At 39.3% G+C, this 27,765-nt stretch overlaps 1 protein-coding gene across 1 annotated transcript in view; it reads left to right on the forward strand.

The window, feature by feature from the left end:
* The first annotated feature begins 1,185 nt into the window (after nt 1–1,185).
* The window catches only part of LOC129775663 (activating transcription factor 3), a 189,156-nt gene continuing 162,576 nt past the window's right edge, over nt 1,186–27,765 (forward strand). Inside the window, exon 1 of the mRNA XM_055780652.1 lies at nt 1,186–2,237. The gene's annotated coding sequence lies outside the window, so the exon portion shown is untranslated. The remainder of the gene's footprint in view (nt 2,238–27,765) is intronic.

A 27,765-nucleotide genomic window follows, 5' to 3' on the forward strand; every position in this document is an offset into this window, starting at 1 on the left:
CCTTTTCACACAAGAAATATTTTCTGTGTTTGGATACTGGAACACTAAACAGTTGCGCCCACCGTGTTGGTTCATATTCAAATTCAAAAATTTCCACTCCCCGAAAAAAACGCCATGTCCTGTGCCACCTTCAGTTTAACGCAAAAAAAAAAGCCATAAAATATTAGTATGCACAACAAATTACTTGAATGCAAAGTGCGAAGATCGCGATGCCACACACATTCAACCCGCTTGAAGAAGAGGGACCGATAGAGAGAGCGAGGGCGTCGTGACTTTTTCGAACGTTGATTCACACGCCCATCATGCATGGCCTACTGCTGCTGCGTTCTGTTGTTGGCTTTCCGATGGGAGCTCAAACAGGAAAAAAAAACTCGCAACATCAACACACAAACCATCAAATTCGCAATGTGGACGTGGCTTCGCGAGTTTGTGAGGAAAATACAGAAACTCGTTAGAAACGGAGATAGGAAAAAAAAGCGAAGAATGCAAACAAGACGATGTACTCGAGCTTGAAAGAAAATCAAGCATGGAACATTAGGAACAACAAGTCGTCGTTAAGAAGACTGTGTCGAAAATTCGGCTGACAAGTGGTCGAATGGAGTGGTTTACAATCAATCAAAAATTGATAACAAAGTTATGAAAGAAGTTGGGTTTAGATCAACCTTGCAATTCAAAATGACAGGATCAAAACAAATAGTTTGTGACCCAAGGCGTACCCCATTCGCCGATCACACAAATCCATACGCTAGCAACATTACGCTTCTCCTGCGTTTGTTTTGTTGTTGTTTTGATATAACCCCCATTCACTCGGTGCCGGTTGCGTCCTACCACAAAACTTGTTCGCTTTCCCCACGCTGTTCGTCACTGGACGCCGCGGAACCACCAGCGATCGACCGGCTTTTTGCCATTCCGTTTGTCGCTTATTCGCTCACGTGCTTCATACTGCCACAGTCAAACGTCGACCCACTGTCGGGTACACTTGTACACATGCGTCCCACTCACCACGATAGCGAGCCTCCAACCAATCGCGACCGCCGGATGACGCCATCGCGCGCCAATCTCCGTGCCGGACGATGACAGCATTTCTATTTTTAGCGACGTAAATAAACGAACCCCGAGCGAGCGTCGGAGCTTTGCGAATTTCGGTCCGCTTCGCGACGCCGACTGTTTAGTTGAATATTGCACACCGATCGGACTGCATGTTTTGAGTGTCGCCGAGTGTCGGTTTCGCTTTTGTTTATATTACAGATCAGGCCGATATTTGTTGAATGTCCCGGTGAGAAAAAAAAGTGGATTCCGCGTTCGCAATCGATAACAGAGCAAACATTAAAACACACTAAAATAAAACACTACGAAACCCCACAGAGAGGCGAATGAACTGCAAAGTTTAAAGCCTCTTAAAAACAAAGAAAGAAGAAAGAAGAACCCCACATAAACGGAACCCCAGAATAAATATGTCAAATCTCAGTACCCGGGGCAACTACTTCTTGACAAGCAAAAGCCAAGCCTGCTACTACTGTGATCCGAGCAGTAAACATTTGAGTGACCATTATCACCCAACTGCGTTCTGCAATTAGACTTAAACGCGAGAGGTGTTGCACCCCGCCCAACCACCTCATTGGATAGCAGAAGAAGAAAGGTGCAAACACACAGAAAAGGGCAAAAACAAAAACATCACAACAAACGACCGATCGCGGTGAACGGTGCATGCGGCGAAACGTAAACAAAAAGTGCGTGCGGTGAGAGAGTGTGCTATTTATCGTCAACCTAACGAAGCGATCTGTCAAGCTAATTTGCGACTGTCAACGAAAGTGAGAAAAAATAAACAAGAAGAGTTAAAACAATTCTTGATTCGGTTTTTTTTTGCATTTTTTTTTAATTGTTATAAGTGTTGTGCGATTTTCACGAGTTTCGTCCAATCCAAAGGATATTATCGAAACTAGAAATTATACCGCGAGTGTCTGTGCCAATTTGTGCTTGTTGAAAAAAAAAATTGGTGGTAACAAAAAGTTCGTCGACAGCTCTGGAATAACAACAACAACACGCGCTACGCACGTACACACAGAGGAAGTACTAGAACGCAGCAGTGTACGCCTCGGTAGACGCAGACGCAGACCGGCGCATGAATCAGCTGGTGCAGATTGACGAGCGGCTAGTTCACACGTCGAAGGTGTTGCTGAACCAATCCATTCGGAGTCCTCGGATCGTAATCGACCGGTGGCAACGTGCATTAACAGGTGGTTATCGCTTTCTTTGTTTTTGTTTTTCTTGTCGCTTTTTTTTCTGTGGGATGTGATAATTTTTCGTGGGTAGAAGCGGGAGCAAAACACGTGGGGAGTGATGGTGGTGCAACAGGGAAGAAACGCATGTGTCTGTGTGTGGTACGAAACGAAGATGACCTTGCCGTCGTGCGGTGGGTCGTTTCACAACGAAAATGAATTGCCGAGAGGAAAGTCGTGGGATGACATCCGAAATTCGGCGTGTAGTCTTTAGCGGAGCATATTTGTTTGGTGGAACATTCGCGCCCAGGGTGGTCTTGTCATGTTCGGAAGCTATGTAGTGAAAACAAATTGCTAGAGAAAATTCAATGTTTTAACCGTGTTGTAAGGTGAATTCCTTCACGTACGACACCTAGATACAGACGGGAGCAATTCTGTGAATCACAATCAGTGTTGTCAAGCTACGTTTTCTTCCACCTGCTTGTCAAAGAAACGTCATTTCGGTTGCCAATATGAATGGAATGTTTTAATTGCATAATTTGACACAATGTCTGCTCGGTTATTGTTATATGTAATTCCAACCCAGCACCAAAGATTCGTCCAATCATCATTTCACGCCATCAAAAAGAATGAAACTGCTTTTCTGGCGGCCGTGTGCATCGACTGCATCGCAATTTCGGCAGAGAAAAACAAAAAGCGCCACAGAGGTTTACCTTCCAAACTCCAGTGGGCTTTTTTTTTGTTCATCCCAAGTTTCGGTGGCAGTAGAGTAGCAAAAAAAAAAACAAAAACCAGAATGACTCTTCATTTGTCAGGTTCACGTTCCAAGGCAAGCCAAAGTCTGCTGATTCTTATCGTGGAATTCTCGAGGCTTAACTACCTGGATGCACATCAGCGCGCTTGGAGCCATGAAAAAAAAAGAAGCGCCCAGTTTCGTATGCAAATAAGTTTCGCATGAAAACAGGTTTAGATGTTGAAGACAGGCAGATGCATTCTATTTTTGTGTGGGCGATTTCTAGCGAACAAAATTTATTGAAATTTAGTCATCAAGATGCTCGCTGTCATAAAACTGCGATTATTTGTGAATTATGGTAATAAATGAGGTTGGCGTATCGTATTCCAGAGAACGACTCGAACTAAATATGTACTATTCTTGCCAATCGAAAGATGATGGCTTGAGTTATCGTCCGACTTTGCATATTCCAACTCGTTCTCTACGAGGTACCAAAATGGATATGATCTCCGTTTCGACGGAAATGAATTTCAAAATATTCATTATGGACAAGACACAGTTCGATGTCACTGTTTCCTAGGTATACAAAATTGAGTGAAATGGATAGAAGAATATAATGTGTACGTTACCGAAAAAAGCTCATACTTTCTGAGTATCTGAGTAATATTCCTGTTAATTATTGAGTGTGAAACTTATTTCGTTTCGTTACTACAAGATGTCTGACGGTGCTATAAATAGTCGACAGCGACAGCTGACCTTTACTGAATCGTTAAATTTCGATAGCTATCAAACAAATACTAGTCTTTGATATTTGCACAACAAGTTCATTTTTTACTGCGTTATCGACTTTGGTTACAAAAAAGCACCATTTGCGGAAAGATCCGATTTTCTCTTTCCATTAGAAGGAAAGTACAGAATGCTCGTGGAAGTTTATGGTGACTCTGCACCATCGGATAGGTTTTGTAAGGGACGATATTTAAAAGTGGTGATTTTAAGTGTTAAAGACATAAAGCGTCCGGGTCAATCGAAAAAGTTTGAAGACGAAAAAGAAGGTTGTGTTCAAGATACGACCGCATTGTTGACGTAGAACTACGCTGTAGTTTAATTTAAGTCTCTTGTTTATAACTGTGGATATTATTTTATAATGCTACGAAAATTTTGAAATAACCATTCTACCAGTTTGGTCGCTCTGAAATGTTTTTTTATTGTAGAATTATTTGACTATAAATGTTGGATTATTCATTCTTGTGCTCGCAGAACAATACATGCTCGAGATAAGCGCAGCTGTAATCCTTTGTGGAGAGAGTTTTCCTACCGTCATGCGAAACCATCAACTCTACTCTTTCCTCATATTACTTCTCTACCCCCATTGCCTTGAGAAAACCATTCGATCCCTCGCCGTTCGGCTCGCCCACCAACGGTGTTGTCTATAAGAATGGAGTTTGCTTCAGCAAGATCCACTGTTTATACTCTAGGCAAATATTCCCCTTCGTTCTTCTTCTTTTTCTTTGTTCACGGAGACTTTACATCTTATGATTTCCCCTTCGTTGCTCGTCGATAAGTTGCTCGTTATTGACAGCTTTGTTCGGAAAAGCATACAAATGGACAGAACAAATGTATGAGGAAATGGAAATGCTTCTAATTTTCATTAATTAAAACCATATACAGACTATGGGATTGTAATGTATAGCATATCAAACAAATCTTAGTGAATTTCCGATCCGTTTGGTATGTAAATTGCCAGAATCCGTTCACGGCAAAAATAGTTATTAGCGTTAACTTTATTTCATAAAAACGTAAACTGTTTTCTGATTTGGCACCCTTAATGAAAGACGTAGTTCTACGTCAAAATTAGAGACAGTAACGGGTGTTAAATAAAAAATGAGAATTTTTTCAATCACATATAATTTTTTTTCTATTTTTTTCATCGATTTCAGTATCTTTTATTAAAAACATAATGTATTTTCTTCAAAAAAATGTCAGTGAATGTTTGAGTAAGGGCCGTGGTCTACTGTTCGACGCAACTTTGTCGCGATGCTCTCACAAGAACGTTGTACGGCACTTACGTCCATTTTCCGGATACAATTCCGGATTCTTGTAGTCAGTTGCGTTGACCTATGCTATAGACTGAAGTCTCCGAAGAAAACGTTTGCCGACGACCTAAAATTATATAGAACGATTTCATCTGTCCTCGATTGTCTTGTTCTGCGAAGCGACATCGATGAGCTCATGCTGTGGTGCCGTGAAAATGGTATGGCGATGAACATAACGAAATGCAAGATAATTTCATTCTCACGGCGGCTTGACAAAATCAATTATTCATACAAAATTGGAAACAACACGTTGGAACGGGTCGACTCTATACGCGATCTGGGTGTCACATTGGATTCAAAACTACGATTCCAAGATCATGTCTCAGCCACTGCAGCCAAAGCATTCGCGGTGCTTGGATTCATTCGGAGACAGACTGTTCAGTTCACGGATGTATACACACTCAAAACACTGTTTTGCACACTGGTTCGCAGCATTCTTGAGTATGCAATCCCAATATGGTCGCCATACCAGACAGTACAAGTTGCCAAGCTAGAACGAGTTCAGAAGCAATTCATTCGATATGCCTTACGACAACTTCCATGGAGCGATCCTGTAAACTTGCCTGACTACGCCTCGCGTTGCATGCTCATCGGTTTGGAAACCTTATCAGCTCGTCGACTCAAACTCCAACAAACGTTTATATTCGATATAATAGAGAGTAATATTGATTGTCCGGAGCTGCTGCAACAAATCAATTTTAATGTACCAACACGAACTCTTCGTAGTTATCCCGTCATCAATCTGCCATTTCACAGAACCAGTTACGGACAGAACGGCCCATTTAACTCATGTCTGAGAGCATTCAACGCGGTTTGCCATGTCCACGATTTTGGAATGTCCAAGAATAGTTTTAAGGCTAGGATTAAAGACATAATTTAAGTTTCAGTCTGTACGATTATAAATCGAAGACGAGGACAAATAAATAAATAAATATCCGAACTGTGTCCTTGGCCCTCCAATTGTTCTTATACACTAGGGCACTGAGTGAGCCGAAGAAATCCTCTATTGGGCGGCACTGGGGCAAGTTTGTTGGGTTACGATCTTTCGGCACGAATCTTTTCCTCCTCAAGATACGCCAGCGTCTTCTTGGCGTAATGAGAAGACGCCTTGTCCGGCCAGAAGACGTACTTCCCATCCACGTGATGCTCGTTCAGGAACGGCAGCAGGATTTTATCGAGGCACTCTTCTTGATAGATTTGTTGGTTGATTGCCAGACCGCTCGGCTTAAACCAAGGCTTTGAAATGCCTCGGTCGGAAATTGCGATGTACAACATAACCTTTTTTTTTCAAACTTGTGCTTGAACTTGTATTTCACTTCAGGCGGTATGGATGACTTGTCGCTGGAGTAGTAATTATCATTTCCTGGAATATGCGTTTTGGACAGCGGAAAATAGCTTTCGTCGTCCAGAACGAAAGACGTCCCGCGGTATTTTTTGGTCATCCACCGACACTGTGATTTAACCGTCTCAATCTGCACCTCCGTGTACTCCGGCGACCTCGTCTTCTTCCTGCAGACGATTCCTTCCATCTTGAGGGTCCGATGAATCAATACGTGGGAGCAGCCATATTTCCGACCGGCGACACGCAGGCTGGTTGCGTCCTTGTAGTCAAACAGCTTCTTCAACGATGTCTTCTTCTGCTTCGTCATTATCGTCACCGGACGACCACTTCCGACCTTCTGCTCTATGTTCAGGGAACTCAGGATACGATATACCGTACTGATAGGTACATTTTCTTCATTAAAATGTGCCACCGTGAACTTTTTTCCTTACTGGAAATGCGTTTCTTAGAACCGTACAACGTTCTTGAGAGAGCATCGCGACAAAGTTGCGTCGAACAGCAGACCACGGCCCTTACTCAAACATTCACTGAAATTTTTTGAAGAAAATACATTATGTTATTAATAAAAAAATACTGAAATCGATGAAAAAAAAAAATTTTTTTTTATGTGATTGAAAAAATTCTCATTTTTTATTTAACACCCGTTATTCGATCAAGATTCGTGTCAAATGCAAACAGAGCGTGCATGATTATTGTGAGTAATTCGACAAACTATTTCTATATGGCTCAAAGCCGCAAGATACACTCAGTAGCAAGGAAATTATGTTCCATACGAGTTCAAATATCGAACGGCGATTTTGCACGCCCGAAATGTTGCTTGAACGGCACAAAAAGAAGTCTGTTTTGCATCGGACCGTTACCGGGGGGACGAAAAATGGATTCACTACGATAATCCAAAACAATAGTATGTAAAGTTCGGTCAACCAGGAACATCGACGCCGAAGCAAAATACCCACGATGCCAAAGTAATGCTCTGCGTTTGGAGGGATCAAAAGGGTGTGATCCACTATGAGCTGCTAAAACCTACTCGAACGTTGAATTGAGACTTCCATAGGCAACAATTCATCCGTTTAAAGTGCCATAATTCGATAATATTCCATCATGACAACGCTCGGCGTCATGTTACTGTTCATGTTAAAAACTACAGAGTCTTTCAGATTAAACGCTCACGCAACAAATTTTAATAACTTCTGCAAAAGTGAACCGACCGAGATTCCATCCACAGGTAAACAGAGCAGGAAAGCGATTGGAGATGACGCGATCTCTGAAAACTCTACGCAGAAACAACAACGTTTCATCGGTGGTATGAGGCGGAATTAGGCTTCGCTCCGTCCTGTTGGAAGATGAAACGTTTGAAATTGACATGGCCATCACAACAGGGAACACTTCATCTTCCAACATTTCCCGATAAGAAGCGTCAGTGACGTTGCCATCGCTCTGCGTACTAACAATCCTTCTGTTGCCTCCATTGTGTCACAAATTGACATTGTCAGGCATCTTCAATTATTTTAATGTTTTAATATCAATTTGGATCAATAAGAGCTGGATATTTTCGTTTGGATAACGGTTGAGATTATTCAATCGTCCGATAGTTAGTTTCATGACGTATATTATTTTATTCAATTATTCAATTTATTCAAAATCGATTAACGCAAAAATGTCATCAATCCATTATGAAATGGCTGAGCAATAAGCGTTTGAAATTGAACATTTTTCACGATGCGATCGATTTTCGTTTTTCAATTTGTACCCGCAATATGTTCCCGAAAGACGTAATCCTACGTCAAAAATCAATTCAACAAAGCAAACATTCACAATCTATGTTACGGATCCATTGGATGGGGCCAAATGTGGCCGTACGAAATGCATGCAATCGTGAGAAGTACATAATTGTATTGGTGCGAACAAAAATATAAATATAAAATATAAATATAATTTTGAAATCAACATGGTGCAGAATAATGGTTTCTGAATAGAATGGTATTCCAGTATATTGATAAATTTACCATTTCATGATTTTTTGAGGACGATTGAAAAAAAAGCACACCATGAAAATGATGCACAATATCTTTACTGCACCAACATAAATTTTTTTCTGTTCAAAATTACCTGTTCTTCGAATGTTGTTGAAATAGCAGATTGGTTTGAATATTTTTGCTTGGTCCCTATAGCTACTAGTTTAAAAGAAGTACAGGGTTTTCCATATACAGCCCTGTGCTGACAACCGTTTGACATAGCTGTCAACCAAAGCGTCATATCGTTAGTTGAATGTCTGCCATTTTACAATATGGATCGTTTTAGCATCGCACAACGTGTTAATTTTGTTAAATTATACTATAAAAATGATGATAAACCGGCAAATGTTTTTCGAGCATTACGGACGGATTTTGGTCGTCATGGACGGCCTACAGAGCACACAATCGCTAATGTAGTGCGTAAATTCGAACAAACTGGATCCGTAGCGGATATTGTGAAACCTGTGCATCATCGTAATGTGCGTTCGGCCGAAAATATTGCTGCTGTTGCTGCCAGTGTGGAGGATGACCCGAATGTTTCGATTCCACGGCGTGCTCAGCAATTGGGTTTGTCAAACATATCATTGTGGCGAATTTTGCATTTGAACTTGCACCTACATCCATATAAAGTCCAACTGGTACAAAAATTAGAGCGTGGTGACCATGGAATGCGTCGAGCATACGTCGATTGGGTGAACGAACAACAGCAGCAAAATGCCGAATTTTCGCATCAAATTTTCGTCAGCGATGAGGCACATTTCGAGCTCGGTGGCTATGTGAACACCCAAAATTTCCATATATGGGGCTCAGAAAATCCACACGTGATTGTTGAGAGGCCATTGCATCCGCCAAAAGTCACTGTTTGATGCGCATTATGGTCTGGTGGAGTCATCGGGCCGTATATCTTTGAAAATGAGGACGGCGAGACGGTAACTGTGAATGGTGAGCGCTATGGCCGCATGTCAACCGATTTTTTTTGCCACAAATTGAAGATATGGATACGGATGACATATGGTTCCAGCAGGACGGCGCCACGTGCCACACAACACGACCGAACATGGCCATATCGCGAACGGACGCATTTGAGGGACGCATAATTTCGCGTTTTGGTGATGCCAATTGGTCGTCCAGATCATGCGATTTGTACCCGCTAGACTTTTTTTTTGTGGGGTTATGCAAAAGACCGTGTCTATGCCAACTCTCCGCAAACTCTTGAACATTTGAAAGACAACATTCGTGAAGTTATGACCGAGATACCGCCCCATATGTACCGAAAAGTCATCGAAAATTACCTGTTCCGGATCAAGGTGTGCGAGGAAGCCCTAGGTGGACATTTGAATGATGTTGTATTTCACACATAATGGCATAAACCAAACTTTAATTTGAAATAAAAGTTTCATCGAAATTCGAATTCTAAGTGTGTTTTATTTCAATTTACTTTCGGAATTTAAAGTTGGAAAACCCTGTATATTTATAGATTCATTGACCACTAGTATGGTATATTTTCCTTAGCACTCTGAATTTGAATACTTCTCCCAGTCTCCTCCACTACCAGAGAATCATTTTTATGCTTCAACCGTAAATGGTTTAGCATATTCGATGAATTTCGACAAAACACCATGACGGTTAGTCAAATTTTGCACTGTATTTTTTGAAAAAAATGGTTCCTCTTTTCATTAATCGCGATTACTTTGATACTAATTCGATGTATTCATATTTAGATTTTTCATTATTCGATACAAAATTACTTGATTAAAATTGCAGATATTTGATTATTTGAATTAATCAAACGATTACCCGACGCCTCTAACTGCAAAACGCGGGAAAAGTATGTCCATCACCAACCGATACCGAAAGTCGATTTGTGCTCTTGAACTGAAACATAAAATAAGATAGAGTATATTACAAATCTAACATTAACAGTGAAAGACTTACCTTTCACCACACACAAAAAGAGAAAAAAAAATATTGCAAAATATTGCTGATTGTTCACATACAAAATCCATGATGGCTGGAAGGCCTTTCTCATAAGTCGCGGTACCCTATTGTGTTATCGTGGTTTACATACGATAAACTGACAGAAACGGTTTCGCCCATTGACGACCAAGCTGTAAAAATTATTTTTTTAACGAAATCAATTGGTGTAATTTTGGTTATTGGCCTTACAGAAACCGTAATATTCGAGAATTTTATTTTCATTCTTCAGTTTTCCGGAAAAAAAAAATCGAAAAATTGAAGAAAAATGTTTTGTTATTTGTTAGGTTATGTACTTTCCGTACATAGTTGCTTCAAACCGATTTTTTTTTAAAACAAATAAAACAAAATTGAATGAAATTTATAGTACGTGGTACATAGGAAACTAAGCTAACCAAAATAGTTGCTTTCCAAAGCCATGAAAGTTGCTATTCGATTTTTCGAACGCTTGGCATAAAATGGGTTAATACACATCAAAACGAAATTAAACAAATTTGGATAGAGTCCTTTTTTTATTTTTTTCCTACCCTTTCTATTCGTTCGGACGTAATTTCTCCAGGATAGGAAAATTGAATTAATATTTGATGAGAAAATGAAAAATAGTTGAAAAACATCAGACTGGAACCCCTTAAAATTGAGCTTTTTTTCTGGTGGAAAAGCAGATAAATATTAGAATTAGTAGTAAGGAAGGATACACCTTTCTTACATACTGTACATGTTACTTCAATAGTATTCCAATGAGTGTCGTATCATGATCTGTTCCTTGCATGTTTCACATGTTGCTAGCTCTCGATTTCTCCTTTGCATTAATGAATTTCGTTTCGTAATCTATGTATAACCTACCGGTAAACAAAGATGCGATCGTGTTGAACTAGTTTATTCAATTTTCATCCTAACCAACTTCCTCCGTCTGCTGCTCGCCCTCTTGCTTATAGCGTATAGCGCAGCTCAAACGATTTCGCCTTCCACGAAATGTGCAATCTCTCTCTCATCATGGAACCATCAAAACCGGAGTGGGTTATCCCATAAACATTCAGAATTTATGCCCCCCACTCACCACGAGTTGGAGCACCTACTAGACGCTCCTCACACCCGTCTAACGAGGTTCGCTGTTATTGGTATTATGATTATTATGATTGTTAGTGTAATACGATTTTAATTCCCGCACCCGCTCGACCCATATATTAGGGTTACTTAAGTGCGAAAATTCCCCGTCGTCTGTGCCAGGAAGTGGCGGATTTAAACCTCCTCGACAATATGGTTGCAAGTTTATGCTCTCTCCACCTCGAGGCTTAACTTTCGGCTGCTGTGCAGTGTGCAGATTCTCTTGGTTTTATCTTTTCCTGGCTCGAAACGAGGGTACTAAATTTTTGTGAGTGAGTGTAAAGCGCACTTAAGTCCTAATTATTAGACACACTCACCACACGCAGCACGACTGTTCCGTCGCGTTGCGCGAGCCGAGATCGGAAACTATCGGGCTGAACCGGATGGATGCCGCACCAGATAAGAGCTAATGAAGGCGAATTAATTATTGTAATGGCATGGCCCCGGCTCGACTATGGGGGAAGCTGATCGTTTTGCACAGTGGTTTTTGCATAAACTTCATCGTGGCAAATTGTGCGTAATAATCATCCATTACCACGAGATGGTGTTTAGATATTATTTACAATGTGTTCGCTGTCAATATGAAAATGGAAACTAAGTGGGACACACCTACTCGGAATGAACTGTGATCGGAAAAGGTTTTTAGAGCAGCTTCAACAAATGGCAAAAACGAGCATTCCCCGCCAGATGAGAGGTCCAGTGATGGAAACCTTTAAATTACTCGCTTGCTCGAGTGCTTTGTCGATCTATGATACGATGCCTCCCAATTGAAAGATGAGGTTTTTATGATAGCTGCTGCATACCGAAGTTGATTTTCTGACCAGCTCGTGCCCGAGCGGCCGCACAGGTTAACCAGATTCAATATAAATTAATTAAATAACAATTTGTTCGAATGCTGCCACCGAGAGTCTGGCATTTTTTTGACACTGAACTAAATGTTTACAAACATACCGCTGCCGATTCAAAGAATGTCTTCTCTTCGCCATCGAATATCTTTTTGTTGATTTCAATCAACATTTGAATACACATCGATCGAAAAGTCATAACTTTCCCGATAATAATTCACGCTGGGCAAATATTTACCCGCGACCATTAATCACCGGACACGAGCTACGAAACGGCGGTTTTTCGCTAGACCTATAAACCAAAAAGATAAACAGCGCTGGCCCAAACATTATTCACGCAGGAAGGATTTTATCGAGTACAACTGCGACCAACGAACATTCTGATTCATTTCTTTCGCGCGCGCCACGAAACGTTGGTAACAACGAAGCGCCTACTTTTTCGCTTGTCTAGATAAGATAGCGCTAGCAAAAGCCGTCCGCTGCCTGCTCGGATTCATGCATTTCTAATGCATTGCGTCCCTAGGTGGCACATTTCAAATTCTAATTCGCCACCAGCAATGTTCGCAGTTCGATGTCCGCGATGGTGCCAATATGGCGACGGACCAAACCCCCGCTAATCGTAGACGCGTTGGCGTTGGCTTCGATCGATCCAGCGGAAGTGAGGGCGTTCGGAGTTGGGCCTAATAGACGACGTAGCGTACTCATACGATTTAATCAGGTGAGGAAATCTCGATAGATCGATAGTCTCCACACTCTTGCCCAATCGTCGTAACGCACACATAAATTGGTCAGTCGACCAAGAGGCGACAATCAATTAAGGCTGGTTGGTGGTACCGACAGCGTTTTTTTTCTGATATTATATTAGCTGTACCGGTAAGTTTCTTCGGTTTTACAACAGATGGCGTAATTTGATTATTATTCCAGTGAATCAAATTTCCAGACATTCGTTGGAAAGCTACTGTCATCGCGCGTCTTTTTCAGTATATGTCAAAAAGTTGAAGCGTAAACAACATAGGTTTTTGCCACTTCGAATATGTCGAATTTCGTGCCAACGAGAGTGTTTTTGCGGGGTGTGTTACTTCATTACTTCAATATGAAGAAAAAAGCTGCGGAAAGTCATCGTATTTTGGTGGAAGTTTATGGTGACTATGCTCCAACTGAGCAAACGTGTCAGACGTGGTTTGCACGGTTTAAAAGTGGTAATTTTGACTAGGAAGACGAAGAACGTTCCGAACCGCCAAAAAAGTTCGAAGATGAAGAATTGGAGGCTTAACTCGATCAAGATCCGTCACAAACGCAACAAGAACATGCAGATACGCTTGGAGTAGCTCAGGAAACCATATCCGAAAGCAATGGGAATGATCCGAACGGTACGACATTGGGTGCCGTATGAATTGAAGCCACGAGACGTCGAACGCCGTCTTTTTTTCCCGTGTGAACAACTTCTCCAACGGCATAAAAGGGTTTTTTTTGCATCGAATCGTTACTGGCGATGAAAAGTGGGTCCATTACGTCAATCCTAAACGTCGGGCAACGTATAGATACCCCGGGCATGCATAAACATTGACGGCCGCACGGAATATTCATGTCTATTTGGAGGGACCAGCAGGGTGTGGTGTACTATGAGCTCCTAAAACCGAATGAAACATTACGGGGGACCTCTACCGACGACAATTAATGCGTTTGAGCCGTGCACTGAAGGAAAAACGGCCACAATACGAGCAACACGATAAGGTTATTTTGCACCACGACAATGCTCGGCCGCATGTCGCGAAACCGGTCAAAACATACTTGGAATCGCTGAAATGGGAGGTCCTATCCCACCCGCCGTATTCTCTAGACATTGCTCCGTCCGATTACTACCTGCTTCGATCGAAGCAACATGGCCTGGTTGACCAGCACTCCTCCAATTTTGATGAAGTCAAAAATTGAATTGATTCGTGATTAGCCGACAAACCGGCCAATTATTTTCGCAAAGGCATCCGTGAATTGCCACAAAGATGGTAACAAGTTGTGACTAGCGATGGGCAATCCTTTGAATATTAAATTTGAAACCATTTTTGCAGAATAAACCATTAATTCTTGAAAAAACCAATGAACTTACCAGTACTCTTAGAGCCCCCGCATACTGCAGACTTTCTGTCAACCAACAGTTTGGTCGGGTCGGCCTTCTGGTGCAAAAACCGACCCAACTGAATCGGCGTAATGTGCGCACATGCATACCTTTCCGTACTGATTAAGAAGCTGACCAAACTATCGGCCGACAAATCAGTCTGCAGTCTGCGGGAGCTCTTATTACATTCGAAGGTCAATGATTCTGTTGAAATTTGTACGTGAAGAAAAATAATGAAGGGGAAGGGCCGTAAAGACGGTGATCTTAAATAAAAGTTGATTTTTTTCGTAAACTCCAGAAAAATATATAGCTATCTCACCACGAATCGATAGTCTTAGTCTCTTTTTGTAATAAAAATTGTATTTGGAGCAAAAATATTGCAAAACTAATGTGTTCGGTATCTTCGAAAAAATAAGAAACAGTATGGAAAGAGGAACACTTGAAGGGAAAGACGGACTCCGGGTGTGGGAAAGATGGACACAAACTGAAAAGTTATATTTTGATATTCAAGTTGGATGTTTTCAAATAGGCCTTAAAATGATTGAACAAAAGCTCGACTAAAATTATCCTTGGCCTTGTTATTTTTCTAATTTTTTCGTGTCTAAAATAGCTTTCGGCATTCGGAATGACAGTATCGCTAAGCCAGGTTTTTCCAGCCATCAGAGTTTTTTTTATTATTGAACGAATGCTTCAGTCAGGTTTTTCCGCCAGTTCGAGAGTCAATTTTCTGACATCCGTCGATGTCGCGCTAGCTCTTGTTTCTGCTGCTGATAGAAAACTATCGAAAGTGGTCCTAGATGTGTTGAAAGATTAAAATTTGAAAATTGATAATAATCAGATTTGTTCAGTATGATAGCAAATCATAAGCTGAGAAGTATTTACTCCGTTCCTTTTTTCTGATGGTTTTTTTTCAATGGTATTATATTATATATGTATAATATAAATTCAAATTGATTCAATCAGAACATGGGATTTTCGTTCAGTTAATGCTCGACGTTTTTCAATTGCTCAATAGTTTGTTTAAACAATATAAATCTATAACTGTACTATAATTCTAAGTACACCACATTTTTTTAACGCGACTGATGCGTGCGCACAAAAAAAAATCGCGTAATTTTGAGCAAATGGCGTAATTTTGAGAAAATCGCGTAAAAAAAGATTGTCCAATCCTCGGTTCGCGCTCGTCACAACCACACTCGCACACGCACTCCCATAATTTTTTTCTCTTTCTCTTCCCAACGAAGCGAAGGTAGGCAGTGCTTAATCGTGTAATTTCAAGAAAACCACGTAAACATAATCGCGTATTTTCGAGAGAATCGCGTAAAATCGCGAATCGCCTAATTTCGAGAGAATCGCGTCAAAACAATTCGCGTAAACTCGAGAGAATCGCGTAAAAAAATCGCCTAATTTCGAGAGAATCGCGTTAAAACAAATCGCGTAAAATAGAATCTCGGGAAAAATCGCACAAAAAAAGAAACCATTTTGTTACATGTTCAATTTTAAGAATTTAACGATAAACGATAAACGATAAACGATAAACGATAAACGATAAACGATAAAAGAGAAAACAGAGAGTGTGTTTTGATTTTCACTTACTCATGTTAAGGTTACGGTGACAAATTCGATCAAAAAAACACGGAGCAATAGTGTTGTTTTGGGAAAGACGGCACAAGTTTTTCATGCACTCGTTCGCGTGAAAGATATCATCCCTGGCAGAAAAGATGCTTTTTATCGTATCTCAAGGTCAACTGCACAAATAAAAGAACTTGTTGTGTGTGTGAATTTTCCTTTCCCCTTTCCTTCGCGAGAAATCGGATCCCTTCTTACTAACAATAGAATAGAGATGGGCAAACCGTTCACGAACGGTACGAACGAACTAGTTCGCCGAAAAGAGTGAACGAGCGGTCGTTCTTTTTCAACGAGCGGTCGTTCTTTTTCAACGAACGATAGTTCTCCCCACGAACTGATTGCAAGCGAACGGTTTGTGAACGAACTGATTCCGTAAGAACGGTTTGCGAGTGAACTGTTTGAGAGTGAACTGTTGGATAGTGAACTGTTTGTGAACGAACTGTTTGCGAGTGAACTGTATGGGAAAGAACTGATTGAGAGTGAACTGTTTGGGAACGAACTGTTTGAGTACGACGTGTTTGCGGGCAAATTGTTTGCGAACGAACGAGTGCAGCTGAACTGATTTGCGCTGGGCGGAATGGATAAATATAACGAGAACGCTTGTAAGGAAAATAAAACGGTTTGTCATTTATGAGCAAAATGCATGTTACGCTGGGTTTATTTTGTTAATGTATTCTCAATTTTGGGTTAAAAATTAAATTAGATTTTCGTAGTTTTAAAAGCAAAACTTCATATACATATCATATACTTTCTGGTTATCAGAAAAAATCTGGGGGAAGCTGGGGCGATTCATGGATTAGGTAAACATAAAATTTTATAGTGAGGGCATGTTGAGAAAAAAGTTTTTTCGTTGCTTTCAATTCTTTGTTTGGCCTATTGCGTGTACATGTTATCGTGATTGTTTATATGATTGATTGTTAGTGAAAATCGCTGCTGATTTTTTTCCCTGAATGAACATTATCAAATATGATCTTACATGGAACCTGTGTGTAAAAATGAAGTATGAAATATGAAAAATTGCACATATTTTGTGCGCATCAAACTATTACTTAATTTTTGTCGACCGATAAACATATTTTCACATACAGTTTGCGACTTTTAATGAAGCAGCTTATCTTTCCCCACTAAATTTCAAAAATATAAATCCCATACGTACACTATCCAATCCAATGATATCAATTAATAGCTGTTTATTGATGTTGGGTTCCAGCCAACATTCTATGTTGTTCTTAATACCGCTGAACGAAAGAGCGAAAGAACGGTTCAAAAGAACTGATTCACTTAGATGAACGGTTAGTGAGTGAACCGTTCTTCAAAGCGTTCCATCTCTTACAATAGAATAAAGTGAAATGTAAATACATAGTAGATATAAGAATTGATACAATATCCTTATGTCCCCTCCTTCCCTGAAGAAAGTATGTTATCCTTCTAAACTCGGTTCGACCGCGAGTAATCTACATTATTAACATTAGAATAAAGGAAATATGTTTATACAGCCATTCCATGCCAAACCGATACAGTGGTTCTTAGATTTCCATGAAAAGTGATAGTTTTGTTCTTTAACGCAAAACATTGGACCCGTTTTTTTCATTAGGGTGCTCATTTCTATTTTAGGGTGGTCCGAAAAATCACTTTTTTTCAACTTTTCCCCAAAAATTACTTTTTTTTTTAAAATTCATAACTTTTGAATCACTGAAACGATTTAAATGATCGGCATATCGAATTAAAGCCAATGAGCTAGCCTTTTATGAAAATATTGAACTTGCGAAAGCAATGGATTTTATTTTCGTAATTATTAAATGTATTCGTTTTTTATTGTTTTCAAGGCTATGGACTACAGGGCGCTATATTTTTTTATATTTTTTCTTGAAAGCTGAGGATTATAATAACATATCTCGATTTCAAAGATGCTATTTTTTTTTCGTTTTTGAGATATGATTTTTCAAAGTTAACCGGTGGTTCGAAAGATCACTATTCCTCCTTTGTCCAAAAATGTCTTTTCGCATACATTCATAACATTTGAACTACCGAACCCATTTAGATGATTGACATCTAAAATCAAAGCCAATAAGCTAACCTTCTTTTAAAAAATATCACACTCGCGGGAAGATTGGATTCTAGTCGCACAGGTCGCTATGTGACAGATGACATAGGAATTTTGAACGAAGACTTAAAACACGTTATGTCTCAGTGACATAGGAATTTTGAACGAAGACTTAAAACACGTTAAATTTGCAAAATAATAACCCAAAAATGAAAAAAATAACACCTCTGATATTGGGATATGTTTTGTAAAAAATTTTCAGCTTTCACGAAAAAAAATATTAAAAAATATAGTGCTTTCTATCTTTAACCGAGACAACTATGAAAAACTAACTCAATCAATAATTACAAAAACGAGAATCCAAATTTTTCGCAAAAGTATACTTTTTCAATGAAAGCTAACTTATAAGCTTCAATTTGATATGTCGATCATCTGAATCGGTCCAGTAGTTCAAAAGTTAAGATTTTTTGTAGTGGCAAAAATGGGGAAAAAAATTTTTTTTTTCCGAACCACTGAAACGATTTAAATGATCGGCATATCGAATTAAAGCCAATGAGCTAGCCTTTTATGAAAATATTGAACTTGCGAAAGCACTTTGAAAAATCATAACTCAAAAACGAAAAAAATTACATCTTCGATATCGAGATATGTTATTTAAAAAATCCTCATCTTTCAAGAAAAAATATAAGAAAATATAGCGCTCTCTAGTCCAAAGCCACGAACACAATAAAAAACGACTACGATCAATATTTACGAAAGTATTCAACATTTTTCAATGAACCCAGCTTATTGGCTTCAATTTGATATGTCGATTATCTAAATCGATTCAGTGGTTCAGAAGTTATGAGTTTTTGAAAAAAGTCATTTTTGGGGAAAAGTGAAAAAAATGATTTTTTAGACCACTCTAAAATGGAAATGGGCACCATAATAAAAAAATTAAAAAATACGGGTCTAATGTTTTGCGATGAAGAACAAAATTACCACTTTTGACGAAAATCTGAGAACCACTATATCGGTTTGGGATGGAATGGCTGTATATATACTAGTAACAACACAGCTAGGAGTTTGGCTCCTTTAAACTTATGTAACTGAGCCTGTAAAAATAAACGATTTCAAAAAGAAGTGTGGAAATGTTTGTATGTATATAGCAGTCTTTTCATTTTGAATGACTGAATGTCAGCTTGGAATTTAAAAAAAAATCTATACGATGCTAATCAGGGATTGAACCAAGGCCGGATGGGCTGTGAGATTGTTCAATTAGCTATTAACATAACCATTGGTGCTGTCATAATGATGCACGAGAATATTATACCACATTATAAAATGCAATTGGATCTTATGCGTAAACACGGGAAGTGTTTTCTGAGAGTAAAACAGAGAGTGTTAATAAAGTGTTGTTAACGTAAAAACGTGTCTCTTATTTTTCTCTCTTATACATCCATACCATGCCAAACTGATAAAGTGGTTCTCAGATTTTCATGAAAATTGGTAGTATATTATTAGATTCATAACTTTTGAACTATCGGACCGATATAGATGATCGACGTATCAAATCAAACCCAATTATAGCGAATTCGTTTTCGAACCTGGGTTAGTTCCATACTGGCTCTGTAATAAAAAAAACTGGGTTCACGAATGAGGCGGTTTGTTGGTGTGCGTTATATACGCTGCGTAACGCAACCTTATGAATAAGTACACCTCTTTTAATTAATGTGATGAGAAAGCTTACGTCTTATTTCTTTTCTTACATATTTCGATTATTTTGTAAATTATTCAGTTTCATTAAAAAGACAAACAGAATCAAATTCAACTGTATCAGCAAAAAAAGAAGAAATATCATTGACATCCGTGTGATGATTATTCGCTATAGTTTTTCTCTTCCCTGCTATGGAAGGGTCAGAAGAAAGCAGCATATAGTTCATCAAGTCCTTATTACTGTAAATTCTTGATGCTTTCCTTGTATGCTTCAACCTGTTCTCCCTGATCGGCCTATGTGTAGCTTCTAAAGCCTTTAATAACTGGCCAATAGGCAGATCAAATGCTTCCATAATATCTGAACTGTGTACCAATTACTTATGCACAGTTACAGGCATAAAATACCATCCGTACAGGTATTATGTAGAGATCTCTTGTATCCGACAATAGTTTCTGGTATTTGGACATTTCAATTTTTCGCCCCGACGATATTATACGGAGAATTGTAGCGAAATTCGTTATCAGCTCCACACTTACCCATGTTATTTCCGAGCTGGTTTGTGGATCCGAGAAAAAATTTCGTGCAGTGTTGCCGTCATTGCTTGGACCATACCCCGGTTTCGGCTTGTCGACAACTAGACCCATCCTTGAATTGAACGCCTCTTGAATTTCTCGCTTCCTGCTTTTATACTCTTGCTTATGTTCAACAGTTTTCACTTTCCAGGTTTTGAATCGCAATCTGTCGAAATGAATGATAGTTATTATTTATACACTATTAAATATTCTATAATGCTAACCTGTAACCGATGTGAATTACGCATTCAAAACATTTAATCTTGTAATGCAGTGGTGACAGGCCTTGCTTGTAAGTTTCGGTATTTGGTACTGTCTCAACAGCCTTCGATGTATTCATCTCTTTCGGAAAAGATCCACAAATTAAGCATTTTGCAGAAGCTTTTTTCCGGAAAGCACATTTGCCACCTTTCCATCTATCATAGTAAGATGGAATTCGAAACTTACAACGATCTGAGCGCTATCGTTGTTGATGATGAAAATCTGTAACGCTTTAATTTTCTTCTCCATTTCTGACTGAATGCCAAGAATAGCTTGTGAGTCTTCCTTCGTGAACACAAATTTAAGCGGTCTACAGTACGATGTTGAACTTGGCCGAGGATTCATCCAGATGATAGCGTTATTTGCGGAGTCGATCAGTTTTAAGGGAACCATTGCAACAACTTACAAACTTTCGTCTGAACTTCCTGGTTCCGTAAACTTTTGCTTGTATGTACTATGCCCTGAACTGCCGTCAAAACCCCATTTACAGACGAGATTGACCGAAGTTGAAGTCATTAGCGAAATTTCTTTGACGATGCTAGCGGAGGTGCAATTCATAAGATCTTGTAAATCTACTTCAGCAGACGTCTCGGTCGCAGAGATCAATTTAGGAGTTATTTTTCAATGCATAAAGACTTGGTAGCAAATTTGGATGTATTTCATTCAAAGTACTTCGAAGTACCTTGTACTTTCTTTCAGAGAGATCTAAATCAATATATAGAGCCAGTGCTTGTGCCGCCGTCAGTGTTTTCTTCTGATTTCCACTCGAACAGTTTGATACATTGGCAGCGAATGCAAGCTTTTCAGGTGCATTGTTGTTAACAAGATCTTCAACACGACGCCTTTTTGTCTTTTTCGAACATTCGTTAAACGATTTCTGAGGTCTTCCTTTACCAATTTGCGGAACAGACTGCAAATCGTCTTTAGTTTTACCTTTCTGATATGCCGGAAGCTTAACTGGTCTTGACAACCAGTCAGAGTTTTGCTTTACGAATTTTGAATATGATCTGCAGCATTTCGACCATCTCTGGTTAATTTTGTAGAAATAAACTTTGAAATTTTCAAAAGCTCTTCTTTAAATTCTTTAGAGAAATCATCCGTATCATAAAAACTCAACAAAAAGGTGAACAAACGATCTTTTCTTTGGGAGGGGTCAACTGGGAGCCATTGTTCGAAATTTTGCTTATTCTTGATTGTAGAAATATCATCTAAAAACGTAAACTGTGGTCAGAAGATCAGACTTGAGCAACAAGAATCACTTGCAGAATATCAAGGGTATAATAACTGAAAAGTTGAGGGGTGTTTCGGAGCGAAACTCCGCGGAACTTTTTTTGCCGAAGGATTTTAAATTTTAGTATCTTTTACCTCAACTACCTCAACAAAGAAGCGTTTATTTTCACAGTGATTGCGGCATGTCCCACTAATAGTTAAGGAAACGGATTATACTTACGTGTTGCTACCGTCGCCATTTGGCGTTTCACTTTAAAAGATATCGAACGTAAACGAAAGCTCAATGTAAAACTGTGATGAATCACTGAAAATTAATTTGCCACGTGCTTAGAAGAAACTTCTTGACTGCACATGCTTGTTCTGACAAATTAGGTGGGCTAACAAGGCTACTGAGATCGTTTCAGCATGCCTGAAACATGTATAAAACGAAGCGCCTACTTAGTTTGGGTGAATATAAAAGTGAATTTTTTGACTTTTGTCTATGGGACGCCACACTGTGGATCGCAGGGATCGATTAAATGAGTGTTGTTGAACCGTCATGGAATTATTTAATTAAATAAATTAATTAAAAATTATTATAAAAAATTCAACAACATCCAGAACTCCGCTGACAATAATCCCGTTGAATCCAATCGTTTGATGTGTGACGTCTGGCATTTGGTCGAAATATTGGTAGTTGTCCCAGTTCTAGAAATGAACGCTTCAGTTGGACCTGATATCACCATCCCATCTCGTCACAATTTTCACTGTCGGCCTAATGAATGAGATGGTGTAAATATAACTTGTGACCACTTGTTTAGTAATGGCCAAGCTTACAAAACTGCTTCTCCTAAGTTTACGACCACTAATTTGACAACCTTGAAATTGATCCAATGTTTATGAAATTTGTCAATTGGCTTTTGGTGAGATTAAAATCAATGTTTACTGAAAAACAAATTTACAATTTTCTTTCTACGATTAAATGATCGAAAAGAAAAGCTCGTTTTCGTGATTTTTTTGGAATATCGGAAATCGGAGAAAAAAGTCGATCTTCTAAATATCGCCCAATCCTATTCACTATCTCTAATTCGACATTCTCGAAAGCCATCCAAAAGTTGACATTGTGTTCATTGAAAAAAAATATTCTAAGATCGAAAAAATCGAAGGAAAAAGATCGATCTTCACGATTTTTCGGGTACAATGTATAGACCCAAATATATATATCTTCTAAGAATCGATCCAAGATCACTCAATCCTAGTTGGATTTTCAAGGCATTCAGCATTTATCCAGGAGTTTACCAAGAATTCCTTTTCAGAGATATTTTGTTTTGTCTTCATCCATTCATGCAAATATTTACCTATGAATGCAGCATCAAACAAACACAGAAAGCCTAATTTTGAACACGGTTAAAGCATCTCGTAATTCACATCCTATGTTGATACTGACAGTGATATATTTTCTTCCCGTCTAATCGTTGTTTTGAATATCCCCCCACCATCGCAAAATGATCTATGGCGATCGTGTTGATCCCTCTAAGCCAAGGAAAATGAATCGCCCCGACGAACTTGACATTACCCACCCCCCCCCCCCCTCCCGCTCCGATGAGAATCGTCGCAAAGGAATTTATGGGCCACTTCTCGTTTTTCCGTCCCATCGCACTTGTCATCGGTCCTAATCAACCTCGGCATCAATTTAGATCACTTTGATCGCCGCGTAAATGTTGCAAACGATGCGCGGACACCCCGAGCAGCAGCCGCGGCTCGACTCGACGGGGAGACAAATCGCAACAGCAGCGCGGCCACAGCTTCTTGCCCACGCATCGTTGAATCTATCCCACACATAGAGTGTAAGCTGGTCGGTTGAGTGCGCGTCTGGTAGTGGTAGGAAACAGATCCGCTATCGATCTACGCCAACCTGCGACACACGCATCCTCCCCTTGGTCCTGCTGTCCGTGCTGTCCGTGATCGCCTGTTCGGCACGCAGCCACCCTCACACGACGCTACACACGACGGAGTGGGGTTATTAATGAAAGCGTAGCCGGATGTGTGACCGAAAAAAAACCCGAGAACGAATGCAACGCAGAATTTTTCGAAACCGAAAACAATAATCATTTTGTTCGAGTGTTTTAGTGGCTCAGAAAACAAATCGACTGAAGAATCTTTTTTGACGCAAATGCTTTAAAGTCACGTCAACTGGAATGATGAATTAGAGCATAAATTACTTCCGCAGCGTATTTAGCAACTTGTCTTCGTCGAGCGAGTTGCGAGCCGGGCAATGAAGTTAAAATAAATGTCACCTACTTGATTACCACTGACAACATATCCATCTCATTTACTGGGCACTCCGGACGGTCGAAAATTGACAGACAGCAGCAGACAGCGACCGCTACTGTGGCTAACCGAATGAAGGAAGTATTTAAACGCCTTCATTCATGATTAGTCTTTATACCGCCAACAGCGAGAATAGAACCCGAGCTGGATTAATATTGTGCAGTCGCGCCATCTCACCCTCCTTAACACACAATCTAAAGTGACTAAATGGACAAAAGTGTTTGATCTATGAAACGGGACCGTGCAAAGTGCAGCGTGGCGGCGTATTTAGTCATGCAGTAGCAACTGTCACTTATGAATGGCGAAAGGTCCCGTTAGTCCACAATTTTGAATAAATTAGAAATGTCGCACCCCTCGTCGTTTGACAGCCGTGAGAATCTATTGGAGCAGTGTTCACAGTTTGAGTTTTTCGTCGAAATTCCATCACCGAATTTGCATAGTATTTCATTTCACTTGAAGGGTATCCACCGTCAGATACGGGTGCTTGATTCAACTCCACGCCCACATGCCTGCCGATCAATCTTCCATCCCAAGAAACACAGAAAACAGAACCTTCGTGCGTGATTGCCAGATTTTCGCCCAAGGAAACCGGACCCAAAAGACAAACGAAAAGGCATTACATGCTTTTACAGTGTGTTCCGTTCTTCGGTTCGTTATTTTTTTTTGCCTTCCGTCGTCCCCAAATTGCTGTTTATCTTTTCGTTCGTTGGTTCAACTTTCGGCTCCTGAAATCCGCTCCTCAAAAATAAACAGAACGCTGCCCTGGCCTGGAACGGCGGAAACGAGCAGCGGCCGCGCCGTTTGGGGAAACACATTATTAAATATCCGATCGCCGGCAGAAACAGCGAGTTTCGGGTGTGCAGTCAATCAAAAATTTGAAACCGCGTGAAGTTGTACCGCAACATGTGTACGCCATTCGTGAGTATCAGCTTGTGTTGGCGCTCTATTGGCGTGTATTGGACTCGATATTTCGCCATTTTCCAAACCCGTTCGAGTTTATTTGGTAGCGATGGATTCTCTGGAGCAGAGTGGGTATTTTGAGTTTACCTGGAGGAGCACTCGTTGCTTCCCCAAATAGATGTTTGTAAATAAATGTGGTTTGCATAAGTGCAGCGATGTTTACGCATCTGATTTGTTTATATCGCGAGGAAGGGTTTCGAAATTGCAAGATATTGTTGTTTCTAGATTTTCTCAAATGCACCAACAAGAAGAACTGCTTTCCACATAACTGTTGACGTAGGACTACGTCTTTCAGTAAGGGTGCCAAATTAGAAAACAGATCACGTTTTTATGGAATAAAGTTAAGGTTGACAACCATCTGCATTTCCTTTACGAGCAATTGGTCCCCTGGCTACAAACAGTAGAATAAGTTGAAATGTAAATACACAATAGATATACGAATAGATTTAAGAATTGAGTGTGCGAGATTATCATTATTGTAACAATTTCCTTATATCCCATCCTTTTCCTGAAAAAATATGTCACCCTTACAAACTCGAGTAGACCGCGAGTAATCGGTTTTCTACCTTACTTACCTTAGTTTTAATGAAATGTTTATGTATAGTAATAAAAATATAATTATGAATTCGGCTCCTTTAAACTCATGTAACTGAGCCTGTAAAAATAAACGAATTTTCTAAAAAAAAACTATCTGCATTGCCAACGAATTTTGATACCATACATTACAGACCCATTCCAGCGTGACGTGACAACGGTTTGACTCACTAAAAACAGTTTTTTTTTCGTTTTCATGTATAAGTCACACGATTTCAAAATGGTAAACGGTTTTGAAGTGAAATTGAGAAAATTTCCTACACGAATCTTCAGTTGGAGAATATTTCGTAGTTCAATTCGTTTGTTGCCAGCCCAGTTCTTTTGTGACGTGACAACACCTGTCTTTTTGCGGGTTCCGACTTTTGAACATTAATGTTGGATTTTCAGTTCCGTTTCAAAACATACAAATAAACTTTGTTCTATGATTTGTCAATGAAAGATGAACGTAGATTCCTCTATACTCAGTTTTTCAAAAAACTCGCAAGAACATGCATTTTGACGGCATGCATTTTGTGACGTGACAACGCGCTCTGTGCGAATAAACAGTCTCCACGAAGCGTTGTGGATACATGCCAACATTACCATTCACGATCGTATTATGGGATTTCATACCATTCCCGATCTTTTATGTCCGAAATGGTATCGTTTTATTCCGAAATGGCATCGGAATACGATATTCGACTTTCGCTGGTAAGCACATATCGTATGGGTTTTTCATATTTTTTAACGTAGAAATACGTCTTTCATTAAGGGTGCCAAATTAGAAAAATAGGGTTTTAGGGTATGAAATAGGGTTAACCTTAATAATTTCTTTTTGCCGCGAACGGATTCAGACGATTTACATACCAAACGAATCAGAAATCCCCTAAGATTTGTTTTTTATGCTATATATTACAATCCCCTGATGTGTAAACGGTTTAAATTGATAAATAAAATAAGTAAATAAAACTTTTTAAGATGAACGGTTTAATTGTGATTAAACATAATAATGTACTAAAAGCTAGAAAATAATTAAGCAAGTAGCAGTTAGCAGTTATCATTTATAAGACTAAAATATTTATAAGACTTAAATAAAATCGTGGGACATATGATGAAGTCGCTAATTGTGGATAATGGAAATCCATCCCTAGACTAATGAAGGAGAGGTGTGATAACTGCTAACTGCTACTTGCTTAATGATTTTCTAGCTTTTAGTACATTATTATGTTTAATCACAATTAAACCGTTTAACTAAAAATGTTTTTTTTACTTATTTTATTTTCTAGTTTTTAGTACATTATCTGTTCCATTAGAATATTTCTCTAGAATAAAACCATTGTAATGTATTCTATCAGTCAAAAAATTTCACTTGATACCGATATTGAGTGTATTGCAGAAAATACATAGTGTGTTCTCAACATTTTTTTTTTTGAGATGATATGGAATCAGCTATTTTGTAGCGGCTGCCAAATTGGATCATCAGTCAGTCAGTTCCTATTGGTCAAATTTCTATTAATGTGGGACAACCCTACAGACATACAAACATACATACGAACAGTTCAAGCTAAATAAAACCGTTTGATAAAGTAATTGGCTATTTTGTGATTGCGGCCATCTTGAAATTGGATTTTTCATGATCTACTTTGATCTACTATTCAAGCCCTTTCATTTGATACTCATATTAATCGGGTTTGAGAAAATATGCAGCCCGCCATTTGATAGTGACAGCCATCATAGATTTGCATTTTTCATAAATAACTGTGTTCTACTAGTCAAGCCCTTTCATTTGATACCCATAATGATAGGGTTTTTTGACGTGGGACTACGTCTAACCGGAATATATGGGGGGTAAAATGATAACATAAACACTGAACATGCAGGAAAAAATGCAAGATTTCGAATGCTTATAACTCGAACATTTTCTACTGAATCGGAAAGATGTTTGCATCAATTGATAGGGAATATTTCTACGCATCTATCGCAATTAATAAAGTATTATTTTCCATTAGGTAAATCGTTGAATAACTGTAAAATGTTAAGCGTTTTCTAAAC

Source organism: Toxorhynchites rutilus, chromosome 3 (assembly GCF_029784135.1).
Source record: "Toxorhynchites rutilus septentrionalis strain SRP chromosome 3, ASM2978413v1, whole genome shotgun sequence".
Taxonomy (NCBI): domain Eukaryota; kingdom Metazoa; phylum Arthropoda; class Insecta; order Diptera; family Culicidae; genus Toxorhynchites; species Toxorhynchites rutilus.